The 13,614-nt window shown below is 51.3% G+C and overlaps 1 long non-coding RNA gene across 1 annotated transcript in view; it reads left to right on the top strand.

Moving 5' to 3' along the window:
- The first annotated feature begins 300 nt into the window (after window positions 1–300).
- The window catches only part of LOC139255577 (uncharacterized), a 62,121-nt gene continuing 48,807 nt past the window's right edge, over window positions 301–13,614 (top strand). Inside the window, exon 1 of the long non-coding RNA XR_011592057.1 lies at window positions 301–377. This is a non-coding gene — a long non-coding RNA (uncharacterized lncRNA). The remainder of the gene's footprint in view (window positions 378–13,614) is intronic.

Raw genomic sequence — 13,614 nt, 5'->3', positions numbered from 1 at the left:
GAGAGGGAGGGAGCGTGTCGGAGGGAGGGAGGGTGTCAGAGGGTGTGTGTGTATCAGAGAGGGAGGGAGCGTGTCGGAGGGAGGGAGTGTGTCGGAGGGAGGGAGGGAGGGTGCCGGGGGGAGGGAACGTGTCAGAGAGCGTGAGGATGTCGGAGGGAGGGAGTCAGTCAGGGAGAGAACGTGTCAGAGGGAGGGAGGGCATATGAATAAAGAGCCTGACCAGATACTGTGAGCTCAAAGTAAGGTGTGACCATAGTCCTTTATTACAGATCTTAGAGTGCCTCTCCAGACTGAGGCCTCCTTAAGTACAGGTGCTCCCAAGCAATTGTGGGATCCCTTGGGACTCCAGGGACTGAGCCCTCTGGTGGTTAAACAAGGTATTTACACGTTTACATATATAACAACACTTCCCCCCCCCCCCCCCAAAGTCGATAGTGTAACTATTTACAATGTGAGTCGATCTGGGGCCTTCCATTCCCTGGTTGATCGTCTCGGTGCAAATGCTGGTTTTGGTGAGTCGTTTGTTGGGCCCTCGCTGGGCTGCTGCGCAGCTGGCCTTGCTGGGCTGCTGGGGGTGATGAGTCCTGCTGGGCTGCTGGGTGTGATGGGTTCTGCTTCGTAGTCAACCACTGGGTCTGTTGCCACTTCTGTGTGTGTTAGAGGGTCGAAAAAGGTAGAGTCTATTGTGGGTTGTTCTGGATAGTCCGTGAATCTGAGTTTGATTTGGTCCAAGTGTTTCCGGTGAATGAGTCCATTTGAAAGTTTGACCCGAAACACCCTGCTCCCCTCTTTTGCCACGACAGTGCCGGGAAGCCACTTGGGACCTTGTCTATAGTTCAATACAAATACAGAATCATTGATTTCAATCTCGTGTGACACATTTTCGCGATCATGGTATGTACTTTGTTGAAGCCGCCTGCGCTCTACCTGTTCATGTAGATCAGGGTGAACTAACGAGAGCCTGGTCTTAAGTGCTCTTTTCATGAGTAGTTCAGCAGGTGGGATCCCAGTGAGTGAGTGGGGTCTCGTGCGGTAGCTAAGCAGGACTCGGGATAGGCGAGTCTGCAGTGAGCCTTTAGTTACCCTCTTCAAGCTCTGCTCTCTCTGCCTGACCATTGGACGCTGGTTTGAACGGGGCAGAATGTGACATGTTTGATCCCATTGCGGGTCATGAATTCTTTGAACTCAGCACTGGTAAAACATGGCCCGTTGTCACTCACAATGACATCAGGCAGGCCGTGCGTGGCAAACATGGCCCGCAGGCTTTCAGTAGTGGCAGCGGACGTGCTAGCCGACATTATCTCACATTCAATCCATTTGGAGAATGCGTCTACAACCACAAGGAACATTTTACCCAAGAACGGGCCTGCATAGTTGACGTGTACCCTAGACCACGGTTTGGAGGGCCAAGACCATAAACTTAGCGGCGCCTCCCTGGGTACATTGCTTAACTGTGAACATGTATTACATCTGTGCACACAGGACTCTAAGTCCACATCGATACCGGGCCACCACACGTGGGATCTGGCTATTGCTTTCATCATTACGATGCCTGGGTGGGTACTGTGGAGGTCATTGATGAAGGTGTCTCTGCCCTTCTTGGGGACCACTACTCGATTGCCCCACAGAAGGCAGTCTGCCTGGATAGACATTTCATCTTTGCGCCGCTGGAACAGCTTTATCTCTTCCTGCATTTCCACTGGGACACTGGACCAGCTACCGTGAAGCACACAGCTTTTTTTACTAAGAACAGTAATGTGTCCTGGCTCATCCAGGTTCTAATCTGTCGGGCGGTAACAGGTGATTGCTCACTCTCGAATGCTTCCATTACCATGACTAAATCTGCGGGCTGTGCCATTTCCAACCCCATGGTGGGCAATGGCCGCCTACTGAGAGCATCGGCGCAGTTTTCTGTGGCGGATGGCGTAGTTGTATGCAGACAACGTGAGCGCTCATCTCTGGATGCGGGCCGATGCGTTCGTATTTATCCCCTTACTTTCAGAGAAGAGGGATATAAGTGGCTTATGGGCAGTTTCCAATTCAAATTTGAGCCCAAACAGGTATTTGATGCATTTTCTTTACCCCATAAACACACGCTAATGCTTCTTTTTCAATCATGCTGTAGGCTCTCTCAGCCTTAGAAACATAGAAAATAGGTGCAGGACCATTCAATAAGATCATGGCTGATCATTCACCTCAGTACCCCTTTCCTGCTTTCTCTCCATACCCCTTGATCCCTTCAGCCGTAAGGGCCATATCTAACTCCCTCTTGAATATATCCAATGAACTGGCCTCAACAACTCTCTGCGGCAGGGAATTCCACAGGTTAACAACTCTCTGAGTGAAGAAGTTTCTCCTCATCTCAGTCCGAAATGGCCTACCCCTTATCCTAAGACTATGTCCCCTGGTTCTGGACTTCCCCAACATCGGGAACACTCTTCCCGCATCTAACCTGTCCAGTCCCATCAGAATCTTATACATTTCTATGAGATCCCCTCTCATCCTTCTAAACTCCAGTGTATAAAGGCCCAGTTGATCCAATCTCTCCTCATATGTCAGTCCAGCCATCCCTGGAATCAGTCTGGTGAACCTTCGCTGCACTCCCTCAATAGCAAGAACGTCTTTCCTCAGATTAGGAGACCAAAACTGAACACAATATTCTAGGTGGGGTCTCACTAAGGCCCTGTACAACTGCAGTAAGACCTCCCTGCTCCTATACTTAAATCCCCTAGCTATGAAGGCCAACATACCATTTGCCTTCTTCACCGCCTGCTGTACCTGCATGCCAACTTTCAATGACTGATGTACCATGACACCCAGGTCTTGTTGCACCTCCCCTTTTCCTAATCTGTCACCATTCAGATAATATTCTGCCTTTGTGTTTTTGCCCCCAAAATGGATAACCTCACATTTATCCACATTATACTGCATCTGCCATGCATTTGCCCACTCACCTAACCTGTCCAAGTCACCCTGCAGCCTCTCAGCGTCCTCCTCACAGCTCACACCACCACCCAGTTTAGTGTCATCTACAAACTTGGAGATATTACACTCAATTCCTTCATCCAAATCATTAATGTATATTGTAAAGAGCTGGGGTCCCAGCACTGAGCCCTGCGGCACTCCACTAGTCACTGCCTGCCATTCTGAAAAGGACCCGTTTATCCGGACTCTCTGCTTCCTGTCTGCCAACCAGTTCTCTATCCACGTCAGCACATTACCCCCAATACCATGCGCTTTAATTTTGCACACCAATCTCTTGTGTGGGACCTTGTCAAAAGCCTTTTGAAAGTCCAAATACACCACATCCACTGGTTCTCCCTTGTCCACTCTGCTAGTTACATCCTCAAAAAATTCCAGCCTTAGACAGTCTTCTGGATGCATAAGCAACCGGTTGCAATTTCCCAGATTCATTAGCTTGTTGCAATAAGCAATACCCGATGCCATATGACAATGCATCAAATGCTAGTACCAAACGCTTACATGGATCATACAACACAAGCAATTTGTTTGAGCAGTTTTCTAGCTTTTACAAAGGCATTTTGTTGGCTTTTACCCCATACCCATTCGTCTCCTGTACGCAGTAAGGCGTGCAGTGGTTCTAACAGTGTGCTGAGACCCGGTAAGAAGTTCAGGAGTCCTAGAAACGACCGCAGCTCCATCTCGTTCTGTGGCCTCGGTGCGTTCTCGATTGCCTCCGTCTTCGAATCGGTGGGCTTGATGCCGTCCGCCGCGATTCTTCTCCCCTGAAACTCCACTTCAGGTGCCAGGAAAACGCACTTCGAGTGTTTTAACCTGAGCCCCAAGTGGTTACGTCGACTAAGAACCTCCCCCAGGTTCTGCAGGTGCTCGACTGTGTCCCGACCTGTGACCAAAATGTCGTCCTGGAAGACCACAGTGCGCGGGACCGACTTCAGTAAGCTTTCCATGTTTCTCTGGAATATCACCGGGCCTGATCGAATCCCAAACGGGCATCTTTGTAAATGAAGAGACCTTTGTGCGTGTTGATGCAGGTGAGGCTCTTCGATGATTCCTCCAGCTCCTGCGTCATGTAGGCCGAGGTCAAGTCCAGCTTCGTGAACGTCTTTCCTCCCGCCAGCATCGCAAAAAGGTCATCAGCCTTTGGTAGTGGGTATTGATCCTGCAGGGAGAAACAATTGACAGTTACTCTGTAATCACCACAGATTCTGACGGTCCCTTGAGGACTGGAACAATCGGACTGACCCACTCATTGAATGCGATCGCCGAAATGGTGCCAGTCCAGCTCGATTTCTACCCTTTCTCTCATCATGTACGGTACCGCTCTCGCCTTGTGATGGATGGGATGCGCCCCTGGAATCAAATGGATCTGCACTTTTGCTCCTTGGAACTTCCCGATGCCTGGTTTGAACAGCGAGGGGAACTTGTTTAAGACCTGGGCACACGAAGTGTCATCGACGGATGAGAGGCCTCAGACGTTGTCCCAGTTCCAGCGTATCTTTCCCAGCCAGCTCCTGCCGAGGAGCGTGGGTCCATCGCCCGGTACCACCCAGAGTGGTAGCTTGTGCACCGCTCCATCGTAGGAGACCTTTGTGGTAGCACGGCTGATTACGGGAATCAGTTCCTTTGTATACGTTTTCAGTTTCATGCGAATGGGAGTCAGGACTGGCCTTGAGGCCTTGCTGCACCACAATTTATCTCAAGTCTTTTTGCTCATAATGGACTGCCTCGTGCCCGTGTCCAGCTCCATTAATACCGGGAGTCCCTTTAATTCGACCGTCAGCATTATCGGGGGACACTATGTGTGCACCCCATGTACCGCTGCCTCCTCGGCCTGAGGCTCTGGTTCGCCGTGATCCGCCATGGATCTGTCCTCTGCAACATGGTGGTTTGCAGGATTAGCAGGGTTTGCAGCTCACCTGCACATACGTTAGAGGTGTCCCATTGTTCCACAGCCCTTGCAAACGTATCCTTTGAATCGGCATGAATGGAAACGATGATCACCCCCGCAGCGCCAACAAGGTGTTAATGGCCTTGCATTCATCACCCTTGATGGTGGACTCTGAGACATCTGCGGATGTGTAGCTGCAGGCATGTGAGGCCTGCCCTGTATGTTGTGATTCGAAAACAACATCACTTTGTTCACAGTACTTGTAGCAGCACTTGTATGCTGAGAGATTTGCTTGGTATTGTCACTGGTGGCAATGAACGCCTGGGCTATCGCTATGGCCTTACTCAAGGTTGGGATCTCTACAGTCAAAAGTTTGTGCAGTATCACTTCATGGCCAATACCAAGTACAAAGAAGTCCCTGAGTATGTGCTCCAAATGTCCTTCAAATTTACAGGGTCCTGCAAGGCGTCTTAGCTCAGCGACATAGCCTTCAGACCTTTTGTACGTGTAGAACCGGTACCTCGCCATCAGAACGCTTTCCTTCAGGTTAAGATGCTCCCGGACCAGTGTGCACAAATCATCATACGATTTCTCTGTGGGTTTCGCTGGAGCAAGCAGATTTTTCATGAGGCCATACGTTGGTGCCCTGCAAACGGTGAGGAGAATCTCCCTTCATTTGGCAGCGTTCGTTTCTCCTTCCAGTTCGCTGGACACGAATCGCTCCATGAAGGTTTCCCAATCATCTCCCTCCGAAAATATCTCCAGGATGCCCACCGTTCTCTGCATCGTTGCGGTGGGGTTCGCCATCTGTATCTCGTCGCCAGTTGTTATGTATGAATAAAGATTACCGTGAGCTCAAAGTAAAGTGTGAACTTAGTCTTTTAGTGCAGGTCTCCAGAGTGCCTCTCCAGCCTGTGAGGCCTCCTTAAGTACAGGTGCTCCCAAGGGATTGTGGGATCCCTTGGAACTCCAGGGGATGAGCCCTCTGGTGGCTGAACAAGGTATTTACAGGTTTACATATATAACAGAACAAATCTGTGGTTTCCAAGTCCAGTCTCGAGGTCGGCTTCCCAGTTGAAATAGCGATGGTCTCTTTGCTCGTAGATGAAGCTTTATTCTCTCCATCCCAGGCGGCGTGCTCGGTCCTTGTGCGTTGAACAAAGCAAGCAAGTGTAGAAGAGGAGAGAGAGAGATGGCAGAAAACTGCCGTTCTCCTATTCCTGAAAAATGCTGAATCCTCGTGCCTAAAACCAGTCCTTTGTCTGAGGCAGTCCAACCAAAGAGCAATGAATCACACCTTCGGCCTGTGCCTTTGTTACCGGGCTCTCCCTGGGGATAAAGGCTCCCAACGAGTCTGCGTGGCCAAATAGCTTCCTTTGTCCCGAGGTTCCCGCGCTCCGGGGCTATCTCATCCCGGATGATGGCGTGAGCACTGACCAGTTTACCCGATCTCTCACTGATGGGTTCCCATTACATGACAAAAGGGTCCTCCATCTGCTTTCAGCCATCCCAGACTATCCCCACCCACCAGATGTGTATTCCTCTGGAACATGCCTGGGCCCGTTCCAGCTCTTCTGAAATACGAAAAAGCCATGTCCAAAACTTAAAGTCCAAAATGTTTAGGCCGATGCTCACAGTCCCCTTTTTGGTATTTCAAGAATCCCTCTGGAATATCAAACGGCCGCTGGTGAAAAAACCAACCCTATATATTGTACTTTTAAACACCCCAAATACATCCCTTAAAATACAGTACGAAATACATTGGTACAACATATTTACAGAGAAACATTCAAGTTCAACCTTTAACCAAGGCCTCCCACCGAATTCGGAGCGCCTTGCTTTGCCTTTTGCAAGACAGCCGCACCAAATAGGTTACAATGATAAAACTGTACAATTGCTAGAGTGTGCGAGCAAATCCGGACCACGGAGGAACCAATGTCCCACCAGGGCGGGGATTTTATCCCTTTAAATTGCCCCCCCCCCCTCACCGTGTTCCAGTTTGTCTGTTCCAAAGTAAAGTAATGTTTCTGTGAGAGCTCGATGGCTCTGAAACACTCTCTCTGACAATCACACACTGCCACACAATCACACACACGCTCACACACTGACACAATCGCGCACACACTGACACACAATCACACACACGCTCACACACTGACACAATCGCGCACACACTGACACACACTGACACACAATCACACACACGCACACACACTGCCACACAATCACACACACAATCACACACACACACGCTCACACACTGACACAATCGCACACACACTGCCACACAATCACACACTGCCACACAATCACACACTGACACACAATCACACACACGCACACACACTGACACAATCGCACACACACTGACACACAATCACACACACGCTCACACACTGACACACACACACACTGACACAATCGCGCACACACTGACACACAATCACACACATGCACACACACTGACACAATCGCACACACACTGCCACACAATCACACACACGCTCACACACTGACACAATCGCACACACACTGACACACAATCACACACACACTGACACAATCGCACACACACTGACACACAATCACACACACGCTCACACACTGACACAATCGCACACACACTGACACACAATCACACACTGACACAATCGCACACACACTGCCACACAATCCTTTGGCTCTGCCAACTGCGAGGGTCTATGGAGCGTCCTCCTCCGTTTTGGATACCCCCAAAAAATTCGTCACCATCTCCTCTGCCTGCTTTACAATGTTTACAATACATAACACCTATGATGATGAAGATGACACAATCACACACACAATCACACACTGACAGACACACTCACTCACACACACACATAGGCAGTCCCTCGGAATTGAGGAAGACTTGCTTCCACTCCTGAAGTGAATTCTTTGGTGGCTGAACAGTCCAATACGAGAGTCACAGACTCTGTCACAGGTGGGACAGACAGTGGTTGAGGGAAGGGGAGGGTGGGACTGGTTTGCCGCACGCTCCTTCCGCTGCCTGTGCTTGGTTTCTGCACGCTCTCGGCGACGAGACTCGAGGTGCTCAGCATCCTCCTGGATGCACGTTCTGCACTTGGGATGATCTTTGGCCAGGGACTCCCAGGTGTCGGTGGGGATGTTGCACTTTATCAGGGAGGCTTTGAGGGTGGTCCCTTGTAACGTTTCCTCTGCCCACCTGGGGCTCGCTTGCCGTGAAGGAGTTCCGAGTAGAGCGCTTGCTTTGGGGAGTCTCGTGTCTGGGGGCCATGCGGACAATGTGGCCCTGCCCAGCGGAGCTGGTCGAGTGTGGCCAGTGCTTCGATGCTGGGGATGTTGGCCTGGTCGAGGACGCTAACGTTGGTGCATCTGTCCTCCCAGGGGATTTGCAGGATGTTGCTGAGACATCGTTGGCGATATATCTCCAGCGACTTGAGGTGTCTACTGTACATGGTCCATGTCTCTGAGCCATAAAGGGGGGCGGGTATCACTACAGCCCTGTAGACCATGAGCTGGGTGGTGGATTTGAGGGCCTGGTCTTCAAACACTCTTTTCCTCAGGTGGCCGAAGGCTGCACTGACGCATTGGAGGCGGTGTTGGACCTCGTCGCCAATGTCTGCTTTTGTTGACAAGAGACTCCCGAGGTATGGGAAATGGTTCACGTTGTCCAGGGCCGGGCCGTGGATCTTGATGACTGGGGGGCAGTGCTGTGCGGTGAGGACAGGCTGGTGGAGGACCTTTGTCTTACGGATGTTTAGCGTAAGGCCCATGCTTTCATACACCTCAGTAAATACATCGACTATATCCGGGAGTTCAGCCTCGTCCGCGTACTGTAGCTCGACGACAGAGGTTGGGGTGATCTTGGACCTGGCCTGGAAGCGGTATAGGTTAAACAGCTTCCCACTGGTTATACTCATAATAAATGGTCAGACCGAGTATTATGGGTAATGAGCAAGTGTGACCTTAGCTCCTTTATTGTAGTTCCAGAGTGCAGGTACCTTGTGGCTGGCCTGCTTATATACTGTGCTCCCAAGGGATGCTGGGATCCCTTGGGACTCCAACAGGTAGGCCCTCTGGTGGACAGGTGTAATACAGGTTACAAGGGGTTAAATACATAACATCACTCCCCCGTGAAGTCAACGGTACACTTACTTGCAGGGTGAGACGATCTGGGGCTCTGCGCTCTCTTGTCGATCGTCTTGGTACAAATGCTGGTTGGGTTGGTCAGTTCTTCCCTGGGCTGTTGGACAGCCGGCCTTGCTTGTCAGTTGTCACTTGTGTATGTGTGTTGGAGGGTCAAAGTTGATGGTGTCCTCTTCAGGTTGTTCGTAGCTGTTGGTGAACCGCAGTCTAATTTGCTCCAAATGTGTGTTTGTCCATTGGTTAGTTTGACCTGAAACACCATGCTCCTCTCTTTGGCTGTGACCGTGCCAGCGAGCCATTTGGGACCGTGTCCATAATTGATCTCAATATGGCGTGACAAGTTTGTGCGGTCATGGTACACACTCTGTTGATGTCACCTGTCCTCCAGGTGATCATGTAGATCAGGGTGGACCAGAGAGAGCCTTGTTTTAAGCGCCCTTTTTGTGAGCAGCTCGGCTGGGGGAATCCCTGTGAGTGAGTGGGGTCTGGTGCAGTAGCTGAGTAGTACTCGGGGAAAACCGGGTCTGCAGGGAGCCTTCTGACACGCGTTTCAAGCTTTGCTCGATGGTCTGGACTGCCCGTTCTGCCTGGCCATTGGATGCGGACTTGAATTGTGCAGATGTGACATGTTTGATCCCGTTGTGGGTCTTGAACTCTTTGAATTCGGCACTGGTGAAGCACGGCCCATTGTCGCTGACTAGGACATCGGGCAGACCATGCGTGGCAAACATAGCTCTTAGACTTTCAATGGTGTCCGTGGATGTGCTTCCAGACATTATTGCACATTCAATCCATTTTGAGTAAGCATCCACGACAACCAAAAACATTTTGCCTCGGAATGGGCCCCGCATAGTCCACATGGATCCTCGACCACGGTTTAAATGGCCAGGACCATAAACTTAGCGGTGCCTCTCTGGGTGCATTGCTCAACTGAGAGCAAGTGTTTCACTGGAGTACACATGACTCTAAATCTGAGTCGATACCCGGCCACCACACGTGGGATCTGGCTATGCCTTTCATCATCGCGATGCCTGGGTGGGTGCTGTGTAGTTCCCCAATAAATGTGTCTCTGCCTTTCTTGGGCAAGACCACACGATTGCCCCACAAGAGACAGTCCGCCTGCAGGGGCAGCTCATCTTTGCGTCTGTGGAATGGCTTAATCGCTTCCTGCGTCTCCACTGGGACACTGGACCAGCTCCCGTGGAGGACACAGTGTTTTTACCAGGGACAGTAAAGGATCCTGGCTGGTCCAGGTCCTGATCTGGCGGGCCGTAACGGGGGATTTCTCATTCTCAAATACCTCCATGACCATAAGCAAGTCCGCTGGCTGTGCCATTTCCACCCCGGTGGTGGGCAACGGTAGCCGACTGAGAGCATCAGCGCAGTTCTCTGTGCCCGGTCTGTGGCGGATTACATAGTTGTATGCCGACAGCGTGAGCGCCCATCTTTGGAGGCGGGCGGAGGCGTTGGTATTGATCCCTTTGCTCTCCGAGAATAGCGATATGAGCGGCTTGTGGTCAGTTTCAAGCTCGAACTTGAGGCCAAACAAGTACTGGTGCATTTTTTTTAACCCATAAACACACACCAGAGCCTCTTCTTCAACCGTGCTGTAGGCCCTTTCGGCCTTAAACAAGCTCCTGGATGCCTATACAACCGGTTGCAAAATTCCCGATTCACTAGCCTGTTGTAACACACACCCGACCCCGTATGATGACGCATCGCAAGCTAACACTAGTCGTTTACATGGGTTATACAGAACAAGCAGTTTGTTAGAACACAGTAAATTTCTGGCTTTCTCAAAGGCAGCCTCTTGTGAATTCCCCCATGCCCAGTTGTCTCCCTCGCGCAGTAGCACATGTAGGGATTCTAGCAGGGTGCTTTACCCAGGTCGGAAATTACCGAAGTAGTTGAGGAGTCCCAGGAACGACCGCAGCTCTGTCACGTTCCGTGGTCTCGGCGCGTTCTTGATGGCCTTTGTCTTGGCGTCAGTGGGTCTGATACCGTCTGCCGCGATCCTTCTTCCCAAGAACTCGGCCTCCTGCGCCAGGAAAACACACTTCGAGCGTTTCAACCTGAGCCCCACGCGATCCAACCGACTAAGAGCCTCCTCCAGGTTCTTCAAGTGCTCCATGGTGTCCCGACCTGTCAACAATATGTTGTCCTGGAAGACCATTTCGCAGGCTCTCCATGTTCCACTGGAAGATCGCCGCGACTGACCGAATCCCGACCGGGCCCCGGTTGTAGATAAACAGACCTTTGTGCGTGTTGATGCAGGAGAGACCTTTCGAAGACTCCTCCAGCTCCTGCGTCATGTAGGCCGAGGTCAGGTCCAGCTTGGTGAACGTCTTCCCTCCAGCCAGAGTCGCGAATAGGTCGTCTGCCTTGGGTAGTGCGTATTGGTCCTGCAGCGAAAAACGGTTAATCGTTACTTTATAGTCGCCGCAAATTCTAACCGTACCATCCTCCTTGAGTACCGGAACACTCGGACTGGCCCAGTCGTTGAACTCCACCGGCACGATGATGTCCTCGTGTTGCAGCCTGCCCAGCTCGATTTCCACTTTCTCACGCATCATGTACGGTACCGCCCGAGCCTTGTGGTGGATGGGTCACATACCGGGAACCAAATGGATCTGCACTTTCGCCCCCGAGAAGCTTCCGATGCCTGGCTCGAACAACGATGGGAACTTGCTCAGAACCCGGGTACATGCGATATCGTCAACGGACGAGAGCGCTCGGATGTTGTCCCAATTCCAGCGGATTTTCCCCAGCCAGCTTCTGCCAAACAACGTGCGGCCATCCCTCGGCACAATCCATAGCGGGAGTTCGTGTACTGCCCCGCCATAGGAGACTTTGACTTCAGCACTGCCAATTACCGGGATTAGTTCCATGGTGTAAGTCCTTAACTTCGTGTGAATGGGGCTGAGCTTGGGCCTCTGTGCCTTCTTCCCCCACAGCCTGTCGAAGGCCGTTTTACTCATTACGGACCGACTTGACCCCGTGTCCAGCTCCATAGGCACTGGACTACTGTTCAGTTCAACTTTCAACATTATTGGTGGGCATTTCGTCGTGAACATGTTCACCTCTGCCTCCTCCGTACGAGTTTCCAATTCCGTCTGATCCACTGTGGACCGATCCTCCTCTGCAATATGGTGGTTGGCATGCAGGTTCAGCAGGCGGTGAAGAAGGCAAATGTATGTTGGCCTTCATAGCGAGGGGATTTGAGTATAGGAGCAGGGAGGTCTTACTGCAGATGTACAGGGCCTTGGTGAGGCCACACCTGGAATATTGTGTTCAGTTTTGGTCTCCTAATCTGAGGAAGGACGTTCTTGTTATTGAGGGAATGCAGCGAAAGTTCACCAGACTGATTCCCGGGGATGGCAGGACTGACATATGAGGAGAGACTGGATCGACTGGGCCTTTATACATTGGAGTTTAGAAGGATGAGAGGGGATCTCATAGAAACATATAAAATTCTGACGGGACGGGACAGGTTAGATGCGGGAAGAATGTTCCCGATGTTAGGAAGTCCAGAACCAGGGGACACAGTCTAAGGATAAGGGGTAAGCCATTTAGGACCGAGATGAGGAGAAACTTCTTCACTCAGAGAGTGGTGAACCTGTGGAATTCCCTGCCGCAGAGAGTTGTTGAGGCCAGTTCATTGGATATATTCAAGAGGGAGTTAGATGTGGCCCTTACGGCTAAAGGGATCAAGGGGTATGGAGAGAAAGCAGGAAAGGGGTACTGAGGGAATGATCAGCCATGATCTTATTGAATGGTGGTGCAGGCTCGAAGGGCCGAATGGCCTACTCCTGCACCTATTGTCTATGTTTGCAGGGTTTGCAGCTCGCCTGCACATTCGTTGGGAGGTGTCCCATCGTTCTGCAGCCATTGCACGCGTGTTGCTTAAAGCGGCATTGATGGGGCCGATGATCAGTCCTGCAGCGCCAACAGGGTGTTAACTGCCTCGCGTTAACAGATGATGGCGGACTCTGGGTCAGTTGAGGTGGGGCCACAGCTGCCAGCGTGTACGTTCTGCCCGGTACATTTCTGCTCGAAACCGACGTTACTTTATGCACAGTACTGACCGAAGCTTCTTTGCTCTGCGAAATCTGCTTGGTGTTGTCGCTGGTGGACATGAATGCCTGGGCGATCGTTATGGCTTTACTCAGATTCGCAGTTTCTACAGTCAACAGTTTGCGAAGGATTGTCCGGTGCCCAGTACAAAAAAGTCTCTGAGCATTTGTTCCAGGAATCCCTCAAACTCAGTGTCCTGCGAGGCGCCTTAGTTCGGCGACATAGCTCGCCACTTCCTGGCCCTCCGATCGTTGACACGTGTAGAACCGATATCTCACCATCAAAACGCTTTCCTTAGGATTTAGGAGCTCCCGGACCAGCGTACCCAGTTCTTTGTAGGATTTCTCTGTTGGTTTAGCCGGGGCCAGGAGATTCTTCATGAGGCCACAGGTAGTGCTCCCACAGACAGTCAGGAGGATCGCCCTTCGTTTGGTCACTTTTTCATCCCCTTTCAACTCATTGGCCACGAAGTATTGGTCGAGTCTCTCCATGAAGGTCTCCCAATCGTCCCCTTTTGAGAG

This window comes from Pristiophorus japonicus, unplaced genomic scaffold, assembly GCF_044704955.1.
Source record: "Pristiophorus japonicus isolate sPriJap1 unplaced genomic scaffold, sPriJap1.hap1 HAP1_SCAFFOLD_610, whole genome shotgun sequence".
NCBI classification, from domain to species: Eukaryota; Metazoa; Chordata; class Chondrichthyes; family Pristiophoridae; genus Pristiophorus; species Pristiophorus japonicus.
This window is presented reverse-complemented; position numbering and strand designations above follow the sequence as displayed.